This window comes from Tamandua tetradactyla, chromosome 20 (genome assembly GCF_023851605.1).
Source record: "Tamandua tetradactyla isolate mTamTet1 chromosome 20, mTamTet1.pri, whole genome shotgun sequence".
In the NCBI taxonomy this organism is placed as follows: domain Eukaryota; kingdom Metazoa; phylum Chordata; class Mammalia; order Pilosa; family Myrmecophagidae; genus Tamandua; species Tamandua tetradactyla.
Window position 1 is genome coordinate 33290983 of NC_135346.1, and position 9592 is coordinate 33300574.

The following is a 9592-nucleotide window of genomic DNA, read 5'->3' on the forward strand; positions in this document are numbered from 1 at the left end:
CCCCAAATGATTTGTTGCACATTAAAGGTTTGAGAAGCACTGCTATAGATTTTGCCACCCCAAACCCTCTGTCAAGGGGACATTTGGCAATGCCTGGAGACATTTTTGGTTGTCACAAGTGGGGGAAGGGGGAGGGGAAGAGAAGGTGCTTCTGGCACCTGTGTAGGTAGAGGTGAGGGGATACCGCTAAACATCTTACAATGCATAGACTAACACCCACAACAAAAATTTATCCAATCCAAAATATAAACAGCATCTACATTGGGAAAGTCCTCTAGATGATTATAATGGTGGTGATAAACCTATTTGGAAAGCCAGTCATCTTCAAAGGCTTAGCAGAAGTAACTATTCATTTGTGGATTAATCTGAAAGCTCCAAAGCAGGCTCTACATTCTCAAATTAGAGTTAAGAGGGTGGATTCTAGAGTACGAGTACCTGGGCCACTTAGTTTTGCTATGCAAACTTAGGCAACTTTTAAATTTCTTTGGACCTCAATATTTCCTCATCTATAAAATTGAACTAATGGTATTGCAGTAAAGATGAAATGAGTTAACTCATGTAGAGATCTTAGAATCTCATGTTAAAAAGAGCAAGGGTTCAGTAAATGCTTGTTTGCCATCTTCCTCTACTGAGGTCTCTGGGATCCCTCTAGGGTTGTGATGTCATGCATCAGCATGAGATGTCTGGGCATCACTAAGGAATACAGATCAGGACAAGAGTTTAAAGATGGGTGGTCATGATACAATTCAGTATTTTCAGCAACATACAGAGAATATCACTAAGATATGGAAGTCATTTATGAATTTATGATCAGGGATTGAGTTAGATCAATTTTTAGTCTCATGTGGGTTTTTTTTTTTTGAAGTGACCATAAACTCAAGATTTTATTGTCATAGCAAAGGCTTAGAACTGGATCACTTACTCTTTTCTCTTCTTGTCTCCTCTCAGTTCAAAATGTTTGCATCTCTAACTAGCCAACATTCTCTTAGATCTGCTGGGCTCAAACGCATTCAAGCCTCAGTACAATCTTCTTTGTAGTTTTAGCCTTCTTCAGGAAAATCAGCTTAGTCTGCCTACTGTAGCCACTCTGCTTCCTGTCGTAACATTGCTTTCCCTGGGCATATAGAGAATCCTTGCCCTTCCTGTACTGTATATCACTTTGTGGGAATGGTGCTTGCTGTACTTCTTACAGAATTTCCAGTGGGTTTTAGGAATGTTCACCATGTCTGCCAGAGTGCTGTCAGCACGAAAAGCAGCCTATGAGGTTTTAATTACTTATAGCTGTGTGCTCTCAGGCAGCTAACAGCCAATCTAGGCTTTTATTTTCATAAAACTGAGATAATATTAGCATCCATCAGAGAAGATTAACTAAATAATATGTATTGAGCACCTCACATAGTAATTGACAGAGAGCAGAAACTTTATTATTTTTATCATTGAAGTAGCCAGGAGCCATGTCCAGTCTTTTCCTGGAAATGAGTGATCCATGAAGTCATAGGAGTTGTCCTCTGGGGTTAGTTGTGGTTCCAGACCTGCTACTTTAGTATCTGGCATTAGACAGTAGGCACACCCAAGGTATTTGTCACTGAGCAGACTCATTATGACTGAGGCTGGGAAATTGTGTTGTAACTGCTCCTAGGTGACTCCTATGCCTCTAGAGTTTTGAAAAAAAACAGTCCTACAATCACCCATTGTTCCTCTCTGGGTACATAGTGCTTTTCTGAAATGATCACTTGGCCCTCCTCACACCTCCTATAAATAACTTGAAAATTTACAGGACATTTTCTCTCCTTGCAGTCAGGGTGGGGAGGATGCATTCTGAGATCTAAGCCTAGAACTTCTGGACTAGAAGTTGAAATTTCCTCTCCTAGCTTTTGGGTCAGAGATGGTCAATTTTGTTCTGGGCTCTCTGATGTAGGGTTTTGTAAAGATAGGCCATACACTATTGGGCAGGAAGGTAAAGGAAATGCTGAAGGTCTCTGGGAATGGACTGAATCTGCAGTGAGAAGATTTAAGTGAGCATGGTTAAGAATTTCCATATGTATATGTGTCCTTTGGATCTGTAGAACTAATCAGATCTAGAGTAGAAGGTCTACTGCTACCAGTAAGAACAGAGGTGGCTGCAGCTAGTGGCCTACCTTAGACTTCACTGAGTTAGCCTGAGACACTAAGGGATATGTCTGTATCTGATCACCCTGGAGTCAGGAGGAACACAGGAAGTACAGGAGCATGGCATTAACTCAGCCCTATTTCTATTGGTTTCTGGTACCTAAGGGTCTACTGTGTTCTCCTCTCAAGTCTGGAGTGTCAGGAGCCTTGGAGGAGTTGAAATTGTCTTGGCTTATGCTGGTGCATGTTGACGTTTCAATGATTAGGGACACCCAGTGATAGTTTGGGGAGGTTGGGAAAAGAAGGTCAATCTTACATGATCCAAGAACTTAACTTTGTGTCTTTGGTGTGGCCTTCCTTCTCTTGAAGTAGATGTCCAGAAGTTCTTTAGTTGATTATCAAAAATTCAGCCGTGTGCTGATCATCGAGTCGAAACATATGTTGTTCTCAGTTCCTACTAGCATGAAGATTGTGCATTCCATTGGAACTTGGAATCAGGCTAAGGTTTATAATCTATAGAGGACTGAGGCGAAGGGAAGGATTAACTAGGAGCATCAGAGACGCTGTAAATTCAGATGATTGTTTTTGTATTGTGAATAGAAACTCACTGATGAGTAAGAGAAAACAAGAAAAGACTTGTGTTATCAACTCTTTAACTGTTCTGATTTCTTCTTGAAGGAGATGACTCTTATCTAATTCCCTTATAGATTGTAAGTCCTTTAGTTAATGTGATGCTCCTTTGTTCTGTTGTAAGAAGTCAAGACTTGCCAAAGAAGTTGATCTGGGATTTCAGAGGGAAAAGATACCCCAAGTTCAGGTCCAGAGAAAGGTATTCTTCTAAATTACCTGTATGAAGGAAGTTAGATTCTTGCTGACTCCTGGAAAATTACTTTTAATTTTGATCCAGTGAATAGATGAAGCAAATGGGTTGCTCTCCCTTGTTGGTAGAAGACCTGGCCACCTCTGTGGTATAATCAGAGGAAGTTCAAGGGAAACCTCTGGGGAATGGAACACTGACAAGACTAGCATTGGAGCCAGAAGTTTCTCAAGGGCAAAGAGGCTGAGATGGAAAGAAAGAAATGGACAAGGAAAACTTAAATAGAGTCGCTGGGAAGGAAGAACCAAACAGGAGAGGAGTATATTTTCAGGATGCATATTTAGGAGGTAATAATTCATATACTCACGAAGAAGAATATTCAGAAAAACTTTAAAGTGAGCCGTTGTGGGAAAGACTGTGAGCTGAATGCATGATGAGATATATAATGGAAATATTCTGACACATCTGCATGATCCTATGAATATATAAAAGTTGGGGAGACAATACTATTCTGCCTGTATTCCAAGAAGAACTGCATTGTGGTGAGTAAATGGGAACAAGGGACTGGTATATATAAATGCTATTCGTGGCTTACTCTAGTTGTTCTTTTCTGTGTGGTAAAGGGAAAAAGCATAAGACGTTCCCCCCCGCCCCACTCCTTAGTTGTAGGATAGATAAGAATGGGTCTTACTCTTTTGCCTATGTATGTGAACAATTGGGCATTATGAATAAATAGAAAGGTGAATTTGATGTGATAAACTTTATTACTAATAAACCTCCACTCTGGGGTGATGTGTCCATGTAGGCGCAGAAGCTGTTAGGGAAAGTAGGCAAAGGGGAATAGTTGGTAATTACATTGCTGCAGGGAAATTTTTACAAGTAGAGTTACCAGATAGAGTCCAGACTGTCACAGAAAGGGTTTCTCTGTGGGAATTACATCCTTAGCAGCACACAAACCTCCTGAACGTAATACTATACATAAGTTTCCCAAATTCTCCTCACTCTGACTCAGTGGTACACATTAAGATAACTTTTTCTCTAGCTTATTATGAGTGGCCAAGCGGTCACTTTGCTTGGGAAATTAATCACTGAAGCAATATGTTCCCCTGGATAGTGGGAATCCACAGTGTGGGAGGATCAAGCATAGAGACTGTTTTTTGTTGTACTTATTTACTGTATTGTTTGGCTTTTAAGCGATGCACTTGTATCATTAGATAAAAGTATTTTTGTAAGTGTGCTCACAAGAGCAAAACCAAAGCCTGATAAGAACTTAAATGCAGCTTGGGAGAAGGTAACTGTGGACAACTCTGTTTCCTGAGCCTTGGAAAGATTCATTTAAGCAAATGAATTATCATAATATGAGAAAAACTAAAGAGAAGTTAGGAGCCAATCCCCAGTAATAACTGCTAAATTAATCCAGGGGACATTTAAGTGAATATTTAAGTTTACCCCCCTATGCCAAGTGACGACAACTTTTTTACTACTATTACTTCTGTCTACTCCTCCTCCTCCTCCTCCTTTAATTTTCTCAGAAAAAAAAAAGAGGAAATAGAATAATAAGATTGAAAGGTCATATACAAAGACCAAGACGTAAAATAAGAGAAGCTTTCAATTAGCAACTAAACTCCCTTTGCAAGTATGCTGGATCAAGCAAACGAGTAATTTAGTTTAATGCTTAACAGGGCAAGATGACAGCAAAGCTGTTATCTTTTCAGTCTTTATGATGTACCAGAAAAAAAGCAAGCCATTTACCTCTGAGAAATTGTGCTCAAGAATAAAACTAAAGGTAGAGAAAGAACACTGTAATCAAAGACTTCATATTCTGAAGTTAAATTTAGGATGACTCTGTTTAGCCTGGAGAATAAATTTAAGTCCTAGACAGAGATTGACTAAAGTTGAGAGACTCGTCAATTTTTCTTTTTGGACTTTTTTGCTCTTTAAAACTTGCTTCAAGCAGCAATTTCTGTTATGCTTAAAACAGTAACATGGGAATTCAGTAAAAATACTTTACAATAACATAAAGACTTTTAAACCAAAACTCATATAGCCAGGCATAACTAGGTGACTTTTAAGCCATTTATGTTGTATCTGTGTTTGAGAAAGTAGAGCATGCAGAGAGTACACATGCATTGATTTCTAATGCCAGTTCTTCCAAGTGATTTTTGAGAAATAAATCTGCCTAGCAGGGTGGCTTATAAAATGATCTTTTATTAAGTCATGGCAAAAAAGGTAGTTCTTTATCTTGTTTTAAAATTGCTGTTTACTAAGCAGAACAGAAGACCTGTGATCAGCGTTTCAGACTGCTTTCATTTTAGTGAAATGTTTCCAATTCTCAGGAATCCATGACATAAAGGAAGAAAACCGTGGAGACACTGTGCAAAGATACAGCATAGAAAAAGAACTTCTGGGTCTGGGTTCCAGGTCTGCCGTTGACTTACTATAGTCATTGGGAAAAACAGTTAATTTTCAGATTATGCTGTTGGGCATTGGCTTTAGGCTTACATCTTTTTTTTCAATCTGTCCGGTCACCCAAAGATTCCATGTCTCAAATGAGCACACCTTCACACTCACCCCTTATCTATAGCTGTAAAATTTTTGTCACCCATGAACAATGATTATCAAAGTGTGTTCAGAAAACCACTACCACTGGACCCACCCGAGGTGTTTATCACTATATTTTATTCCTGGAGCCCATCCCTCTGCTCCAGAAAACAATTTCATGAGGAGGGAAGGGATTATAGCATAGAGAAGGCATGGCATTTGCATTTTTAATGGGCCACTCAGTCCATATCCCAGACAATTATATCAAAATATCTAGGAATAGAAACATAGGGATTGATATATTTCATATATATATTTAAGTTCCCAGCTGATTCCAGGGTGTAAGTCAGGTTGGAAACCACTTCTCTTGGATATTAAATGAATAGTAGAGTTTTTGGAGCATGTTTGTGCAGTGAATGCTCCCTTTGGTTTTCCAGTAATATCATGAATGTATAATATTATGGTTTATAGCATAGTCTCACATTTTCTAATCCTCTTTGTTTTTAACTGAAAAGATGCGTGGGCTTAATTTTCTATGATTGGAGAGAACTCTGCAAGTTTTGAGAAGAAGATGGAGAGAGGGTGACATAACTGGGTATTTGAAGGAAGCAGAGGAAGGATGGTTGGTAGTGTTCAGGGTTAATGTCACCTCTCTATCAGTGTGCTCAGTCTGGTCAAGGATCATAGCATTGAAGGGATGTGCAGAGAGAAGTTATCAGAGCAAGAAGGAGGATTGTTACTTCCTATCAGGCATCACCAAATCCTTTGATTTAGGATTGAGGCATTGCCTGGGTCAACTTACTAATGGAAATAGGCTATTTAACTAAGAGACACTATTTCTGCCCTTGAGTCACTAATTTGGTTTCAAACAGGTTATGCTTGACAAGAATTGTCAGTATGAGAACGTATATCTTTTATGCAATCAACTTAATAAAGAAGATGAAAGAAAAAAAAAGGTTGTGTCACGTTCCACAATCATTGAAAGAGCTGTATTTTCTTTGCAGTAAAGTTCACATTTCCCCCAATATGGATTGAAAGAAATTATATGCAATAGTGTGCAACCTGAAAACCTGAAAATTCTGATTTGGTGAACTCCTATATGATAGTTTTCTAGAGGAATATTTCTAACCTCTCTTTCTAGCTTAAGTTATATACTCAAAGTAAATACGTTCCTTAAATATAATTTATAGAATCTGAGAATGCACAAAAGAGGAATGTTGGTGCAGTCACTGTATTAAGGGTTGGAGGCAGTGCTGCCGGGAAGGGCATAGCATATCCTAGGTAGTTTGGCAGTCACTTAGGAGAAAGCAGATAGTTTGGCTTTTCCTGAGCTGGCCAACTCATAAGGGCAATTGGTGTCCCTCATGTCAACAGATCACCCTGCTACTCAGAAGGCAACTCTTAGAAGTTGAGTGCAGTTGAGTGAGTCCTCAAGAAGGCTCTGAAAGAAAAATAGATTTCTGTTTCAGAATATTAAGAGGCTTCCCTGACAGGTATGCTGCTTTGTTGGCTAACCTGGAACAGCTTTTGTGTTTAAGAACCCTACTGCCATCTTCACATGCCCTAAGAAGGCTGTCCAGGGACACTGTTTCCCTCTCCTTGACTTTCTGAGCATTGTGAAAAATAGCAAAAACTTGCTTAAGGTCTAAGCCCTGTGTTTTCTTGTCCTGTCATTTTCTCTGGGTTTAGGTAGAAGCATTACTAAGCTCCCCCAAGAGCTCAAAAAATGCCATTCATAAAATAGAGAGAGGACATTTGTGATTAAAAGTTCTTCTTTTACATTCGAGAATAAATTTGGAATATGTCATTGGTAATAGAGTCCAGCAGGAGGTAGAAACAGGGTAAGATAATGGCCAATTGGAGTTGAAGGGATACAGACGGTGTAACAGGACTAGATACAAAAACTCAAAAATGGACAGCACAATAATACCTAATTGTAAAGTAATCATGTTAAAACACTGAATGAAGCTGCATCTGAGCTATATGTTTTTGTTTTGTTTTGTTTTGATTTTACTATTATTACTTTTATTTTTTTCTCTATATCAACATTCTATATCTTTTTCGGTTATGTTGCTAGTTTTTCTAAACCGATGCAAATGTACTAAGAAATGATGATCATGCATCTATGTGATGATGTTAAGAATTACTGATTGCATATGTAGAATGGTATGATTTCTAAATGTTGGGTTAATTTCTTTTTTTCCGTTAATTAAAAAAAAAAAAAAAAGAGAAGGGGTAATTGGAGCTGAAGGGATACAGACTGTACAACAGGACTGGATATAAAAACTCAGAAATGGACAGCACAATACTACCCAATTGTAATGCAATTATGTTAAAACACTGAATGAAGCTGCATGTGAGGTATAGGTTTTTGGTTTTTTTTTCTTTCTATTATTGTTTTAATTCTTATTCTGTTGTCTTTTTATTTCTTTTTCTAAATCGATGCAAATGTACTAAGAAATGATGAATATGCAACTATGTGATGTTATTAAGAATTACTGATTGTACATGTAGAATGGAATGATTTCTAATTGCTTTGTTAATTCTTTTTTTAATTAATAAAAAAAAAATTCACTTTCTCACCAAGAAAAAAAAAAAAGTTCTCCTTTTATAAAATGGCTTTCCTCTCTGACCTCTATACCTAGATAATGCATGTCAATGCTTGGTAATCATTGTGTTTGTAAATTGATGTTAATGAGTGTGTTGTGTCTTTCAGGTGTGCTGGAACAGAAAACAACTACTGGTATCCATTGCAGTAGGCAGAATAATGGCTCCCAAACATGTCCACATCCTAATCCAGGGACCTGTGACTACGTTACTTTACATGGCAAAAGAGACTTTGCAGATGTGAATGAGTGATTTAAGGACTTCATGATGAAGAGATTATCCTAGATTATTACCCTGGGTGGATCCAGGGTAACCACATGGGTCCTTAAAAGAGGGGATCCTTTCCCACTTGTGAAAGATGAGCTATGGAACAGAGAATCATAAGTGCAATTGATGATTAAAGTAAGACCCAGAGGAGTCTGGGATGTGGAAATATTAACATTTAGATTAATTTCTCATGGCAGCTGTGTTATTGGATTTCTCTCTCTTGTCAACCCACTTTAAACTGGTGTAACTATCACAGTCTCCAGTGGCCCTCTTAAATAGAAAGCACTGGTCAAATAATGTCTACTATAAAGGAGTGTATCAATTGAAGATCTACCTCAGCCTTCAGTACAAATCATGGTCATGTTTAGTAGCACTGGAATTCATTTGTAAAGTTGTCAGTATTGATATTCCAGTGACCTTTAAAGATCATTTAGTTTCTACAGGTCTCTACATAGAACTATTGCCTGATCAGATCAGATATGAAATTGTCATGATATATATGGAAAAACATATGCTTATTTTAACTTAAAGCCTTTCTGTTGAAATCAAGTATGTATTTTAATTGCTTGAATAAAACTTTTCTAAAAAGAGAATATAGATAAAGTTGGGAATTTCTAGTTTGATTACTAAATGAGCTATTCCCTAAAATACAGTTAAAACTCAATTAGATATAATGAGTATGAATTTTGCTCCGTATATTTCAGTATAAGAAACATCACAACAGTTCATTTCTCTGTATCAAATTGAACTCAGACTTAACTTCCCACTTGACAAATTGAGGGATGTTCCACCTCCTTAGTGTTATGCAAGGAACAGGGAGTCCCATGTGACTCTGAGATATGGGTAAACTGCAACCTTGAGTTGGTCTTCAGGCCCATTTGAATAGTAGAAATTTCAACCTCAAATCCACTTGAAGCACAAACTCATGATTACAGTTTCTCAGGGGAAATGGGTCTATGCCAAGATCCATACCCCAGGTCAAGACACAAGCTTCTTATTGCTTCTTTGTGCTAGTCTTTGGACTTTTTGTTCTAGTTAACTTCTACTGAGAGTGCATTTTGAGCATCCTAGCTTAATGCAGCACTCTTAGTTCCAACTCCATGCCTCATTTAGATTCAGGTCTCGATCTTCTGTTCCCATATAGACCTTAAAACTCAAACCCCTAATTACCAAGATTGAAAATCCTCGTTCCACTCTCCGAGCAGCCACAGCTTCAACACACATACTCTTGTTTACCTCTTCCTGTTAGGC

The 9592-nt window shown here is 38.0% G+C and overlaps 1 pseudogene; it reads right to left on the reverse strand.

Annotated features, from left to right (window-relative positions):
* Positions 1-903: 903 nt before the first annotated feature.
* On the reverse strand, positions 904-1224 carry LOC143664537 (large ribosomal subunit protein eL42-like; annotated as a pseudogene).
* Between the last annotated feature and the right edge of the window lie 8368 nt (positions 1225-9592).